This window comes from Mirounga leonina, unplaced genomic scaffold (genome assembly GCF_011800145.1).
Source record: "Mirounga leonina isolate KUSES-001 unplaced genomic scaffold, KU_Mleo_1.0 Mir_93, whole genome shotgun sequence".
NCBI classification, from domain to species: Eukaryota; Metazoa; Chordata; class Mammalia; order Carnivora; family Phocidae; genus Mirounga; species Mirounga leonina.
Genome location: NW_023270854.1, coordinates 23,601,706 through 23,618,532, shown reverse-complemented (window position 1 = coordinate 23,618,532; position 16,827 = coordinate 23,601,706).

Below are 16,827 nucleotides of genomic sequence, written 5' to 3'. Positions count from 1 at the left end.
AGAGCTTCCTAACTGGTCTCTGTGTTTGTTCTTGCCTCCCTACTGCCTATTCTCCAAAGAACCAGTTAGAGTAGGTCACTCTCCCGCTCAAAAACCTTCAGTAGCTCCCCATTTCTTAGAGAGTAAAAGCCGAGTCCTTACAAAGGCCTGGAAGGCTCTTCATGCATCCCTCCTCCTGGTCCTCTATTTCCCACCTGAGCTCCGGCCACTCCTACCTCCATGCTGTTTCTGGAACAGGCCAAGTAGGAGGCTCCCTCAGGCCTCTGCACTGACTGTTGCCTCTGCCCAGAAAGCTTTTCATCCTTCACCCCTATGAACCCCCTCCTTCCCTCCTTTAATCTGTTCTGATGTCATTTGATCTTTGAGGCCTTCTCAGACCTCGCTGTATCTAAAATTACAACTCCCTTCTGCAATGCTTCCCCTGCCCTACTTTATTCTCCTTCATAGCACGTATGTGTATCTGATGGTCTATGTATGTGAGCAATTTATTTGTCTTTCTCCCCCTACTAGAATATTAACTCCTGGGCCCCCAGCCAATCTAACAGGGCTCGACAGTAGAGGGCGCTAAAGAAATACTCCTGAATGCACATTCAGGGCAACAGTTTGTGGCCTGGGCAAGGGATTTCACCTTTTCATTCCTCCGTTTCTTCCTGAGTATAGTGACATGGTTGAACAAAAATTTCTCTCAGGACCTTCTGGTTTTAATAGTCTCTGATTCTAATATCCTCAGTTACTTCTGGGAAATACATTCAGTTGAAGTTGAGGGATATTTGACTGGATTACAAAAAATTACAAAAAATATTTGCTGATAATTACGAGGAAATCTCATATTTTAAGCAAAGAATCTGTGGAAGTATTAAGCTTCAAGAAATAATGAAGTTCTAAGTTACTAGTTGAGTGATAAAAAGAAGTTTTCGCTGACTAAAAACCTTTATAAATTTTTCTCAGCCCAAATCTTATTTTCTAATTTATTTTGCTTGTTAGATAATAGTTTTAAGATTTCACAATTTATAAATGTTATGCCTAATCATAAATGAAATTACGGTGGAACATTGAGTAGAACTATGTGTCATAGCCTGCAGTTTTGTTTCATAATATTAAATATTTCTTTTATGAAACAACCCAGCTTCTGATAAACCATTGCCATTGTTCCAAAATACATCTACTAATACAAGCGGCAAAAAAAGGGTTACTCAATATATTAAGGAATCCTCCTAGATAAGTTTCAAACAGTGTTACTCAAGCTGGAGCCAAGACTATATATATATATGATTTAGAAAGTAGAAATAATTTATTATAATGTCAGTTGAACCCTATTAAAGTTAGACTGACTCAAACTAAGTCCCTAAGGTAAAAAAAAATAGATTTTTTTTTATTTATTTATCTGAGACAGAGAGAATGAGAGAGACAGAGAGCACATGAGAGGGGGGAGGGTCACAGGGAGAAGCAGACTCCCTGCCGAGCAGGGAGCCCGATGCGGGACTTGATCCAGGAACTCTAGGATCATGACCTGAGCCGAAGGCAGTCGCTCAACCAACTGAGCCACCGAGGCGCCCAAAAAAATAGATTCTTAACTGTAGAGAACAAACAGAGGGTTACTGGAGGGGAGGCAGGTGGAGGGATGAGTGAGATAGGGATGGGGATTAATAGTACACTTGTGATGAGCACTGGGTGATATATGGAAGTGTTGAATCACTATATTGTATGCCTGAAACTAATATAACACTGTATGTTAACTACAATGGAATTAAAATTTTTTAACAAAAGACAAGTCTCTAAGGAACATACACAAAAAGTATTTATGAGAAATTATGGTATGATTAGAAATTTGTATCTCAGATTCTTTATTATGAACACGCTTTTGCCTGGTGTATTGAAAAGCCGTAAGTTAGGCGGCTAGGAGGTTACATCATTTTTAAAATTGCAGTTGAATTTACAAACAGTATAATGCACAGATCTTAAGAATATAGATCGAGTATCGGGGCGCCTGGGTGGCTCAGTTGGTTAAGCGACTGCCTTCGGCTCAGGTCATGATCCTGGAGTCCCGGGATCGAGTCCCGCATCGGGCTCCCTGCTCGGCGGGGAGTCTGCTTCTCCCTCTGACCCTCCTCCCTCTCATGCTCTCTGTCTCTCTCATTCTCTCTGTCTCAAATAAATAAATAAAATCTTAAAAAAAAAAAAAAAGAATATAGATCGAGTATTGACCATTGCGTATACCTGTGTAACCCACACCCCATCATTGTTTTTTCTTAGTTAAACTTTTTATTTTGAGATAATTATAGGTTCACGTGCAGCTGTAAGAAATAACAGAGAGAGACTTTTTACCCTTCGCTCTTTGCCTCAATGGTAACATCTTGCACAGCTATAGTACAAGATCACGACCAGGATATCGACTTTGATACAGTCAGGACACAAACATTTCCACCACCACAAAGATCCCTCATACTGCCCTTTGGGGACCACACCTGCTTCCCTCCCAGCACCACCCCCTCCTTAGCCCCTGACAACCACTCATCCGTTTGACATTTCTATAATACTGTCATCTCAAGAATGTTATATGAAAGCATGATACAGTACAAAACCTTTTGAGATTGGCCTTTTTCCCACTTCGTATAATTCTCTGGAAATTCGTCCAGGTGGATGTACATATCAACAGTTCGCTCCTTTTTACTGTTGAGTAGTTCTCCGCAGTATGGACGATGCGGATGTACCATCCTTATTTTAATCATTCCACCTGTTTAAGTATCTCTGCATAGTTCCTCAGTGGAGGCTATCATGAATCAAGCTTCTAGACGCATGCAAGAACAGTTTTGTGTGTGAACATAAATCTTCATTTTTGGGGGAGTGCCGTTCCCAGGAGTGCGATTGCTGGATCCCATGGCAGTTGCATATTGACTTGTTGGGTTTTTTTTAACCTGTCAAATTGCATCCCAGAGTAGCTGCACCATTTTATATTTTCCTCTGAGCACCGCTTTCACTGCATGCCACAAATTTTGATGTTATATTTTCATTTTCCTCCCTTCAAAATATTTAAAAATTTCTCGAGACTCTTTTTTTTTTTTTTTTTTTTTACCCCCGTGTTGCTTAGAAGTGTATTATTTAATCTCCAAATATTTTGGGATTTTCCAGCTACCTTTCTGTTATTGATCTTGAGTTTAATTCCATGTTGGCTTGAGAGCATACTCGGTGTGACTTCTATTTTATATTTGCTAAGGTGTGATTTATGGTCTCGGTGAATATTCCATGTGAGTTTGAGAAGAATGTGTAATCTGCCATTGTTGGGTGAAGTATTCTATAAATGTCAATTAAATCCTGTTGATCGGTGGTGCTGTTTAGCTCAACTATGTCCTTACTGCTTTTCTCCCTGCTGCATATGCCAATTACCGATAGAGAGGTAGTCAAGTCTCCAAATACCACCTTGGGGTTGTCTATTTCTCCTTACAGGTCCATCGGTTCCTGCCTCGTGCATTTTGATGTTCTGTTATGCACACACACATTAGATTGTTTATGTCTTCTTGGAGAATTGACTTCTTTATCATTAACGCCTCTCTGTTTCCCTGATCATTTGTCTTGTTCTGAAGTTGACTTTGTCTGAAATTCATATAGCTACTCTAGGTCTGTTCTGATTCGTGTTAGCAAGGTAGATCTTAATCCCTTTACTTTTAATTTATCTGTCTTTATATTTAAGTGGGTTTCTTATAAACAAGCTATAGTTGGATTTTTTTTAATCCTGTCAACTCTGCCTTCTAACTGGCGTATTTAGCCAATTCACATTTAAGGTGGTTGTTGATGTATTTGGATTAATATCGGTCCTATTTGTTACCATTTTCTATTTGCTGCATTTGTTTTTCACTTCTTAGTGTTTAATCCTCTCTTTGTCTGGTTTTAACTGAGCGTTTGATATGATTCTATTTTCTCTCCTCTCTTAGCATATAAATTATACTCCTTTCAAAAAAAGTTTTAGTGAGGGGTGCCTGAGTGGCTCAGTCGGTTAAGCGTCTGCCTTCGGCTCAGGTCATGATCCCAGGGTCCTGGGATCGAGTCCCACATTGGGCTCCCTGCTCTGCAGGAAGCCTGCTTCTCCCTCTCCCACTCCCCCTGCTTGTGTTCCCTCTCTCACTGTGTCTCTCTCTATCAAAAAAAATAAATAAAATCTTAAAAAAAAAAAAAGTTTTAGTGGTTGCACTAGAATTTGTAATATACATTTACAATGAATGGAAGTCCACTTTCAAATAACACAATAGCTGTTCACAGGTAGTGCAGGTACCTTATAAAAGAATATCCCGAATTTTTTCCTCTGTCTCTTGTAACATTGCTGTCATTCATTTCATTCATTTACCCATAAGCTATGATCACCCAATTCATAGTTGCTATTATGATTTTAAGGTGACAACCTGAGCTTGCAGGTGTCCAAAATGTGTGTGTGTGTGTGTGTGTGTGTGTGTGGTCTGGGGGGGACAGTCTTGTGGGACTGAGCCCTTAACCTGTGGGATCTGATGCCATCTCTGGGTAGATGGTGCCAGAATTTAGTTAAATTGCAGGACCCCCAGCTGATGTCATAGAGAATTGCTTGGTGTGGGGAGAAACCTTCACAGACCTGGCAAGCGGAAGTGTCAGAAGGGGAAGGAGACACACAGAGAAGAGAAACACCCAGTAGGGAAGAAAGGGGCTTTTCCCTACTCGGGAAGGAAAAATCTATGAGTGTTGCCACTTCACACTCCTTTCTTTTCCTTCTGGTATTCCCACTCTGTGTGCGTTTCCCTTTCATCAGTCTTGGGACAGAGGCTACTTACTCCTCAGGCCCTTCAGCTGTTCCATGGGAAGCCAACAATGTTTGATGAACAGTGCCCCCCACCCCCCGAACTAGCAGGATTAGATGTCTGCACTTCATCTCCCCTTTTGTGGGCAGCTACTGATGGCTTTCCTCATCTGGGTCCTCCTCCCAGCCGTTGCTCTCCTCAGGGCTCCTTAGAGACCCCTCCTCCCCCCAGGGCGCAGCAAGTATGTGAGTGGAATGTGGAAATAGATGTGGGTTTCTCCTTCTGTGCTTCCTTCATTTCCAGGATCTCACCTGCTCCGCTCCGGCAGTCCCCAAGTCCTTTGTTTGATACTGCAACTCTCTACCTGGATTTTAGCTTACCTGCACACAGCTAGGGAATGCCCTACAGAAACACCTGTCCGAATGCACATCTTGCCCAGTGCAATTCCCTTTTTTTGAGGGGCATGTTGTTCTCTCTAGTTCTGCCTGTTTTGAGCCATTTTCCAGACTTTTCAAATAGCCAGTTTTTAAAGGTTTTGAATATCTGTGGGAGAGTTAGTCCATTTTCCTACTCCTCCATTACTGGAACCAGAACCTAGGAAGCTCTCTCTGGATCTTTTTGATGAGAACAGCAAGGTGGCCTTCTATTATTTTTTTAAAGTAATCTCTACGCCCAACATGGGGCTCAAACCCACAACCCCGAGGTTAAGAGTCCCATGCTCTATGACTGAGCCAGTCAGGAGCCCCCAGGTAGCCTTTTAAGATTTTTTTTTTCTTTTTTTATTTGAGAGAGAGAAAGAGCATGAGAGGGGGGAGGGTCAGAGGGAGAAGCAGACTCCCTGCCGAGCAGGGAGCCCGATGCGGGACTCGATCCCGGGACTCCAGGATCATGACCTGAGCCCAAGGCAGTCGCTTAACCGACTGAGCCACCCAGGCACCCCCCCAGGTAGCCTTTTAGAATGTAGATAGTACCCCTTATCTCCCTGATCACATGCCTGCTGTATATTCTGTAGGGTCCACCGACATCTCCCCACTGAGTAGATGGTAACTGAGAATTACAGTTTTCTGTCTTATGCATCTATATTATGGGTTTAGGATTTTCTTGAAGCAGAACACCTACAGACCTAGACTTAACTCTGGCCTGTTTCCAGAGCTTGAGAGAATATTGAGAGAATTGTGCTTCTGTTTATACTTTTATTATCGAAGCTAATAATGGAGGAAAGTCCCTCTGCCAGACCTCTCTTCTTCTCTGGTCCTTTGTGTTATCAGAAGCAGCTGTTGGTATTAATAAGCTAGAAATAATGATTCACTTCTGGTAATCCTTTCCAAGTTAGAGACCATGAGAAATCATGCAATCACTGGCTTCCCTAAATTGAAACACCCAAGCCTCTGCTGTTCCGTGTGGGCAGGCCACGGAGGTGGGTGGTTCTCTCCTATTCTGAGGTTCTCGAGAACTTGGAGGTGGGGTTGGACTCAGAGATATGTATTCACAAACACCTCTGCCATTTGTGGGTTTGGACTGACTTCTGTCTTGGGGGAGGAGTGAGAAGGGCATTTGCTCTTTATGCTCGGAGTCAGAAGAGACTCCGTGCCACAGTAACTGCCATATTTCCTGGTTCTGGAACCTAGGGCACCCTTTTGAGATCAGTAAACGGCAGTGTTCTATCCCCGCAGGCTGGGAATTCATGTGCCAGATGTGATTTTTCTGCTCGTGTATGCCACTGGGCAGAGACACAATGATTAGAACAATCTTTTTTTTTAATGTATTTGTTGGCAACATTAAGAGACTGGGCCCCAAGAACTTTGATGAGGTATAACGGTTAATTTTAAAAAGGGTTAAATCTCATGTTATGTTGATGGGACGGCCTCTAGGTGACTATAATTTTAGATGGTGAGATGTCTATCCCCTGCTGTAAGGGATCATGTGGATCATTTATAAGGTGGGAAGAAACTGGCCCAGTTTTTTAGCTACTAATTTCTTCTCTTAATCTTATTGGACCTCCTCCTTTGGCTGTCTTGGAATCATCTTTTTTCTCTATCCTTTGGCACATCCTGTATCTGTTCCTAAACCCAACCCTATTTTCGGCCTCTCCTGACTGCATGTGATCTCAACCCTTAGTCTCCCAAAACGTGCTCATTCGTGCCCCTTTCAACCATTTTGCTTCTAGGGAAGACTATGGCAGAAACTTTAACACAGTGGCCCCCTATCTGTTTTCCCCTCTGATGGACAAGATGGATCTGCTTATCCACTTGACAAATATTTATTGAGCATCCACTTTGACTCAGGTATGTTAGGGGCTAGGGATCAGTGATATAAAAAAGATATCGGTTCTTGCTTCCATGGAGCTTATAGAAAAATACCAATGCAATGAATGCTTTGATCATGTGTTCAGAATATTGTAGGGACACCGGAAGCGCTGGACATAAATGTATAGGGATCAAGGAAGGCTTCCTGGAGGAAGTGATATATAGACCAAGGCCTGAGGGTGATTAGGAGAAGAGAGGATTCAAGCAGAAGCAACAGTCTCTAACATCCCCATTTACAACACACGTCCAGGGAGAATCCAGGGTTATGTCCAACCGCCAAGTTTATCCTATACCCACCCTTTTCTCTCCTGCTTAAGAGAATATATAGAATGCAAGGTGAGCAGTAATGTCATTGGAGAGATAAATATGAATCTGCTCTAACTTCTTAAAAGGATAAATCATAAATTATTTACAAATTGTTAACTAAGAATTCAGGTATGATCCATTGCTGAGAAGTGCACTTTGAAAGGGTTTACTGTGCCAGACATGGTGCCTTACACATAGCAATTAATAAGGAAAACAAGAAAAGTCATTAGAAAATGCATCCCCTTCCCAAAGGCCACCACCTTTCAGAGTGGAGATACATCCTTCCAGTCTTATTTCTTTCCAGCTACATATTATTAAATGTATAAAGAGAGTCTTGTGCAATATAGGTATCACTGATTCTTTATTTAATAGATCATAAACATTTTCCCATGTCATTACACACTATCCTACAACATTGTTTCAATAGCTGCATACTTTGCATTTGGGGGTGCTTCCAAATTTTCATAAACAATATTACATCTCAAAAAAGTCTGTAAGCTACATAGCTAAATCTTCCTAGCTTTGGAACATCTATAAAGTGATTCCTCTTCTTAAGGTGAACTTGAGATGGGTTAGGTGATACAACAAAAGGAGAGTTTGAGCAAAACTGGGTTGAGAAGGTGCCCTGAGTGGGAAGAAGCACGATGAATTTATTTTTTATAAATCTAGGTAAGGTTTTCAATTTATATTTTCATAACTTTATCATTTATTGATATTTATTTACCAAGGTGCTGTAGAACTTTGAGAAATAAAATGAAAAGTCATGGGTATTAGATTTAACTATACACATGAAACAGAAGAGGGTAATTACAGGGAATTGCTTTAATAATTTGTAATTGAATTTGGTAGAAAACTAATACTTCATGTAATTTTAGGTGGCAGTAGATTTCTCCCCAGTTCAGGTTTGTTATTTAAAACATTTTAAGCTATATAAGCTCATTACTGCTTTCCTTATCATAATACTATCAATGATATTGTGAGTTTATAGACGCTAGAGGATTCTCAGTTGAGACCTAAGAGTTTATGAATTCTTTGAAATGACAATGAAAAAAAGATGAAATATTGTTACCTTGTTAATGTTGATCTGATTTTTAATTTCTCTTAAATCTCTATTTTTCCCAAGAACTGATACAGTTTATGCTACCTTGAGATCATTAGTCATTTGATCAAAGATAATTTCTTGCACAGCTTGTTTGATCATCTAGAAGCATCCACTGAGAAGTCGTGTACTACACACATACTTAGTCTTGAGGGAAGTATTAAACATCTCGTAATTCCATCTACGTCCAGTTTTTCTTACCAGAGTTAATGGTACTTTTTGGGCAGTAATAGCTGGCCTAGAACAGATCAATTCTGGGCCGCCCCCCCCAACCCTTTCTTCTCTGGCTTGATTTTGGGGACATCTCGCTCACTCTCTTGTCACCAGTCATGTTGAACCTCCCCCTGTGTGCAGTCCAGAATTCAGCACGAAGGCTGGGCTGCTGTGACTGATTTGTGTTCCTACAGGACACATCCCCACTATCCCACTGTCACCATTGCTGAGGGGGCTGGGGGCCGGGGAGCAGGTATCAGAGGATCCGCCTGGCTGGGGTCGCAGTGGGAGGCAGGAGCACGTGTGGGCTGAGGCTCCAAGTCCCTGGCACATGATCCATTGTCCCATCAGACTTCATTTACAAAATACAAACTCAAAGATGAAATTACTAGGAATTTCTTTTTTTTTTTTTTTAAAGATTTTATTTATTTATCTGAGAGAGAGAATGGGAGACAGAGAGCATGAGAGGGGAAGGGTCAGAGGGAGAAGCAGACTCCCCACCGAGCAGGGAGCCCGATGTGGGACTCGATCCCGGGACTCCAGGATCATGACCTGAGCCGAAGGCAGTCGCTTAACCAACTGAGCCACCCAGGCGCCCGAAATTATTAGGAATTTCAAGATGGTGATGAGGTGGGGGCATTCAGTCCCAAGCACGAGGCCTTTCTGAAGGGGGTTTGTGAGATCACACACTCCACAAAGCTGGCCCTGAATATATTAGTTCATGTGATCCTCATTTCACCGATGCAGAAGACACTGACCTGAAAGGCTAAGTAACCAGCCAAACATCTTATGACGGGGATTTGGACTTGAACAGGACACTCCTGTAGTCTCTGCTCTCAACCTTTATGCTGGCCCACCCTGCTGTGGGGGTGGGGGGTGATAAAGGCCAGAATTCACCCCTCTAGGAGGTTGGAACCACAGGGAAGAAGCCATTTCTTTGTGCTTTTCCTCCATATTAACCATGTAGGTGATGAGCCTAAGTTCCTCAGGTGTCAGGTCTCTCCTGGGTCCTGCTGGTGTCTCATGTCTTCTTTATCATTGATGATGTTCACCATAAAAATGGCCTGTCACATTGCTCCATTGTCCTCACTTTTCTCTCTGTATGTGTGTACATGAATATACAATAGGTAGTTATATAAATGATTCATATATTTAAAAACATGTGTAATTTTTTTTTAATGTGTAATGTTTTTTAAGATTGTATCCAGACACCTGGGTGGCTCAGTCGGTTAAGCGTCTGCCTTGGGCTCAGGTCATGATCTCGGGGTCCTGGGATCGAGTCCCACATAGGGCTCCCTGCTCAGCAGGGAGCCTGCTTCTCCCTCTGCTTGGGCACTCTCTCTCTATTTCTGACAAATAAATAAACTCTTTAAAGATAAATGAATGAATGAATGAATGAATGAATGAATAAATAAATAAATAAATAAATAAAATCTGTATTGCCCTCTAGTTGGGCCACAGAAATATAAGACGAGCCGCCCAAAACGGAACAGAGGCTGTATATTAAGGGCAATCATCACAATATGAACCATACTACTCCCATTTATGGCTGGTGTGCAAACACATATGTCCACGGCATCCAGGTAGTTGGGGTCACAAGAACGTGGGCTGGGACAACACGAAAGGCGGACAACTCTTGGCCCATCCAAAGGGAGTGATCTCTAGTGAGTTCTGGTGCATGGTTGCCCTGAGGGAAGGCAGGCTCAGCTGTTAAAGGGAAGCCCCAGATCCAGATATTTATGTAAAAGTTACCGATTTAGAAGTGTAGGTAATGAACTATTTATTTTGTGTAGGCTATACTCACATGTGTGGGCTAGATTGGGGCTACACTAACTAATCATTTATGACCTTTATTGGTGCTTCCTGCAAGCTGGGCACTTGTATGAAGAGCTTTACGTACAGGTTCCCAGCTCAGTCCCTGGCGCAACCCCACGATGGCTTAGCCCCCTTGCACAGATCAGTAACAGAGACCCAGAGAAGTTACACAAACTGCCCAAGGTCACACGGCTGGGATTTAAACCCACTCTTGCTAACTCCCAAACCCCTGGTTTTAACTCTTGTACTTATTACCCACCACGTGGGATAGATGATTCATTCCATTAAGAAATATATATTGAGTTGCTAACATATGCCGGAGACTACTCTAAGTGACAAAGATATAGCAGTGAATAACGAAGATCCTGCCTGCCTTCTAGCGTGTGTTTGTGGGAATTGAATGAAGTAGAGAGAATCACTGGGGCTCAGATTTGTTTCGAGCAACAAGATTCCCTGGTTTCTGCATCTTTAGAGCCAGAGTTCCAGCCTGACTGCTCAGTTTATCCCCCCAGTTCTTTTTGCTCTGACCTATTTCCGTCTGGATTTCTCGGGGCTTCTATCCAGCCGGGCCCACCATTTTGCTTCGCACCCTTCAGCTCCGAATTTATTCCCAGATCTCTATCCTGTGCATTCGGCCTGAGCATGAAACAGTGCAGACTTTGACTTGGCCTTGGGGGAAGCCCCTCATTCCCAGGCCCCTACCCCTTCCCAGACACTGCCCTGGCAGGAGGTGTCACATCAGATGTCTTGCTTCTTAAACTTAGGGACACTTGTGCCATTAAAAAAAGGACTATCTCATCACTACCAGATATTGCTTTCTCTAGAAAGTCATGGAATATTCTTATGTGCCAAGTTTTGGAGTTTTATTTCACTTCTAAGTGTACTATTTTTGTAAGTCAGGTTTACTGAGGTATAAATTTAATACCTTGGTAAATTAAGGTGTCTGTTTCTTTGAATTCCAACAAACACATACAGCCAGGTAACCTCCACCATAATCGAGTTATAAAACATTTCTACTACCCCAAAAAGTTTCCTCCCGCCCCTTTGCAGGCAATCCCCAGTCCCGGCACGCCTTTGATCCATTTTCTGTCCCTGAGGTTTTTTCTTTTCCAGGACGACATATAAATGGAATCATACATTTTGTGCCCTTATAATTGCTGAATGGTATTCCCAATTGCTTTTTGAGACCAGTGTTTTCTCAGTGGCAACATTAACTTTGAAATCCTAATGAAAACTAACGGGAAATTGTAATTGCTGTTAGAAACACATATCTTACAAACCACTTCCAAAAGCATATCAGTGTTATTACATGAAGCATACCTGAATTCAATATTGATCTATGCATGTAATTCATTGACATGAGAGAGCATGCCTAGCCAAACTAATAACTTTCTTTTGGTGAGGGAGGTGGAGGTGAGGGAGCCAAGGAATTACTGTGGGGATTTTTGCTAAACTGCTCCTCTCATTCCCAGCCCACATAGAGAACTACAAATATAAGCGTTACCATGCCTTGCCTACTGCTAGTGTTTAATCGGCCCTGCTGCTGGAAAAGCCAAACTACAAGGACGATTGGGTTTGCATAGGAAATGAATGTTTCTGGGGGCACTTTCTTGCTTGGGTTGATTGGACTCATCTCATTAGAGTGAATCCGTAGGCAACAGTTTGGTGAAGAGGGGAGAGCAATCATTCCAGACAGGGTGAACAGCATGTGCAAAGGCCCTGTGACATTGTGGTGCATCATGCAAGGTTAGCATAGACTTAGGGCTGACATTCAGCTGTTTCCCCTGCTCAGACCGTCAAAATGCTCAGTATTCGTTCTGACTGATGACCGTGTGGGCTTTACCAGTTGTTAAATAATTTTTAACATCCCCACCGAATGGGCTCTAAGGCCAGTTAGCCTCAGGCAGTTAAGTTTTTGCACACTTGAGCCCAACTAGAAGCAAGGGCCCAAGGAGAGAGTCATGTCTGTAAAGTACATACTGGACTGAGAGCCACTCCTTACTAAGACTTCCTAGAGAGGCCAGGCCTGCAGAGATGAACAGTAATAAGTGCCATGGGCAAAACTCGAGTTCTCAGAGTCCTTTTCTGGGGGCCACCAAGAAAGCCACTCATGAAAGTGCTGAGCACAAAACAGCTCTTCCCTAAATATTTGTTGACCCTCTGGGGGCACAGGGCATTCAGGCATTTCTGTCATTTACTTTTTTTGTGAAGTCACGTGTCTGATTCATGTCTATTTTACTAGGACAGGTTAGGTTTATCAGGTTTGGCCTAAGGGACGGACCGTCATTCTGATTTCCAGTATTTGAAGGTTATCTAATCCAACTTGGACTTTGCCAATGAGGGGAAAAGTCATTTGGCTCAAGTCCCCAACTAGACAGTGGGCACCACTGTGACTGCAACTCGAGTTTACCAATTCACAGTCAATTCACTCTCCTGTTTGAAACGAAAATAAATTCCTTTCCCCTCAAAGAAGAAAAGTGTGTTGTGTTCCTGGAAGCAAGGCTGATCAAATTGCTGTTTTCGGGTCTCAGTTCAGGAATGTCCTGGTTTGGCCTACAGCAGCAAATAAATCTCACAGGTGAAGTGGATATAAAGACAAAAACCCACACACCTCATAAAACTTCAGTACAGCATCGCAGGCAGGCTGATCTCCAACAATTTTACGATGCCATCATTGGGGCAGGCCCTCAATCTATTGCCAAGAGCTCCCTGGACCCCTAAGGGTGTGGGGTGGGGTCCTGATGTTGTTCACTGATTTTCTGGAATAAAGAAGCTGAATTAGGATTAGTCTGGGTGAGTGTTATTCTCAGTGCTGCTAGATTGTTCTTTCCTGCATAAACGACTTCCTTTTATTATATTTTCCTCCTACACTAGTAGGAAGAATAATTTACAGAATGTTACGTGTCTGGTTTTTGTGACAGAAAAATGAGTGACGGCTCTAATTTCAGCAGGCCAGGGAGAGAAGACTTCCGAAGGTTCGCTCTGGCAAAACAGCTGGCTTCCTCGCTGAGTGCTTTCGCAGTCTAATTAGGGTGGGTTACATAAAATGCAATTTGGACTGAGCTGCCTTCTTGCAAAGGTAACTTAGACTTTCTGCCTCGTCTTAGCCTTCAAAATGAAACTCAGTGGAGGACTAGAAATGAGCAGATGATTAAAAAAAGCTTTTTTGCCATGTTTGAATTAACCGGATTAAATGAATGAATGAAACTTAGCCCTTAGAATCCTCTGAATGGGAAGTATCTCCTCACTGATGTCTTTGATGAGCTCGTACTCTTTAACTGATGGCTTTGTGTTCGGTGAGGGCAAAAGTGAATCATAAAGTAGTTAAGGGCTTTGTTTGGGGGTCTGACATGTAAGCGGAACTTGCAGGTGCAAGAGAATCTCTAGAAGAACAATAGCGCAGACAGGGAGTCTTTCTCATTGTCGAAGAAATGCCATGGCAACATCTCTGTGAAGCTGCGTGTGGGTGGAGGGGACTGTGCCAAAATGCAAGTTCACCCTACGTGTGCTCGCGCGTTTTGCATGGCGCAATCTCCCTTGTAAATCCTCATGTAACTGTATATTTAGTCACATATGCTTCTATCAGCTACCCCAAAGCAGCGTCTAATTGGTACTCGAAGCTAAGAACAAGAAGTGAAGCCAAATAAATTTATCAGTGAGGGGGACGGAAAAGTCTGTACCCAAGCCTACGCCCTATGAATGAACCTAAGAACAAAAACGCACTTCTTAGCTTAGAGAGCTCTACAGGCATGTAATTTATTTTATTTTATTTTATTTTTTCAGGCATGTAATTTATGCCGAGGTATCAAGAACAGAGATAGCTAGAACAAGCCAGGACTTTGAGAGCAATTTGGATTCTTTCTGCAGGTAGAACAAAATTGAAAAGTCTTTTCCAATTGAGTGATTTAGTGTGGACGACAGAGGATTCAGAGTAACTAAAGTTTTCACGGCTTAGTTGCTTCGGTATGGGCTCTCTACTGTGTGTTGAGGATTTATAAAATATCCTTTACCTGTTCAGAGAATGTAGCTGAAGACCAAGAAGGGATTGGAGATGAGTGGAAGGACTGGAGGCAGAAAAGCCAAAGAACATCTACCGATCTATTTCTCTATGCCAGGAATTCTGATGTCTGCTTTATGTATATGCTCATTTATCCCTCGTGGTAGTCCCTTGAATAGTTGGAGAAACGATTTCAATTTCTTTCTTTCATTTATTCATGCAACACATGCTTATTGTGCACCTAATATGCTCCAGGCACAGGACTTGTCCCGGGCAATACAATGTTGACCCAAACACATAAGGTCTTTACTCTCAGGGAGTTTATACGCTAAAGGGCATATGCACATTAGTCAAATAGCCATGGAAAGGGGATAAATAATGGGAAGGAGAGGTAAATGGCTCTCTGAGAATATTTGATGGCGGACCAGAGAAGGCATCCTTAAGAAGTACGATTTAGCTGAGATCCTAAGAATGAATAGGAAATGACTGAACAGTGTGAGAAGAAGGCATGTTCTAGGCAGGTGGAAGAAAGTATGTGCAAAAGGTCCCGTGGCAACAATGTTAGTGATGTGAGGAAATAAATTATAGCCAATCGATTACATAGGGTTCTTAAATGAAAGGGAGAGAGACCAATTCTGGCCAATTCTTGCTGAAAGGGAACTTATTAAAAGATCGAGTAGTTTACAGAATATCCCAGAGTGCTATACGAGCAAGTCCAGTAACAGTGTCCAAAATGATTCCATGGAGCTTGTTGCATAAGGATCCCCCTTACACTGGTATCACTGATACCATACTCCTGGGCACTGGACATCATTGGTCCCTCTGGAAACTGGACACAGCTCCTCCTATCGCCGCCAACTGCATGAGGGTGGATTTCTGCCACTCTGTCACAAGTTGCTGAGCAATAGCCACTCTGGTGTGGTTCTAAAGGGCAGAGCCTCGTGGACATGTCTGTGCCCTAGCTACATGGCAGGCTTGGAAGGCAAAGTAGACAATGACAGGCACAGCCTCAAGGGTTGCCTGTTACGAGGAATTCCCTTCTGCGTTGACCGTAAAGCCCATTATGTCATTCCACCGGTACCTACATAACATGCAGAGTGTTCTGCAAACTCAAACTCTCTAGGAAGCTCCCCATCAGTTGAGGGAGGGATGTCACTGTGACAGTGTAGGCCCGTGGGAATGTGAGCTTCCTCGTGACAATGACGTGTGATTGAAGACCTGTTCTAATACACTGGTGTGTGTTAGTTATTGCTGCATAACAAGCTACTCCAAAACGTAGCTTAGAACAACAAACATTTCTTATCTCACATAGTTTTTGAGGGTCAAGAATGTGGGAGCAGCTCAGGTAGGTGGTTCTGGCTCAGGGTTTCTTGCAAAACTGTAATCAAGGTGTCCACTGGGGCTGTAGCCATCCGAATGCTTCCCTGGGGCTGGAGGACCCACTTCTGTGATGGCTCCTCACATGGCTGAGAGCAAGAGGTCTTAGTTCCTCCCTAGCTGTTGGCAGGAGGCCTCGGTTGCTTGTCATGTGGGCTTCTCCATTGGCTGCTTGAGTGTCTTCATTACGTGGCAGGTAGTTTGTTCTAGAGCAATTGATGCAAGAGAGAAAACGAGGCACACACCGCAATGTCTTTGATAACCCAGCTTCAGAAGTTACATATCATCACTTCTGCTGAATTCCATTGGCCCCACAGGCCAATGTTGATGCAGTGTGGGAGAGGACAAGGCATGAATACCAGAGGTGGAGTCACTGGAGGTCATCTTAGAGACTGACTACCATATATTGTGCCTTCTTGCTGATGGAGTGCTGCTGGGCACATCTGACTTTAATGCTTGGTGTATCCCTGTTAGTGAGCAGAGACTCACATTCTATGTCACATGGCAACCAGGTACTCAACATTTACCAGTGTCTAGTCGCAATCCAGGAACTGTATCTCAAAAGGAGAACAGCTATTTTCTAAAGAGGGCATGATTTTCTTTCAAAACCCTTCAGGACTGTGGCTGAAAATGTCCCCTTGGGCTTGCTGTAGGCTCCTTCTAGCTTGCTGATCTGCCATAGTCACTTAGATCTCCTTGGCCAAAGGACCAAATGGCAGAGCTATTATGTGGCAGCCTGGACGGTCTGATGAGGCTTCTCTCAGGGTCCCCTCAAAGCAGCAGCAAATAACTGGGTCAGAGCAACACAGCCACAAGAAAACAAACAAATCCAAAATGTGGGACATTCTATAGAACTGTGAAAGTGTACTGCAGCCCCTGACAAGATAAGCAATTTTCTTTCTTTCTTTCTTTCTTCCTTTCTTTCTTTCTTTCTTTCTTTCTTTCTTTCTTTCT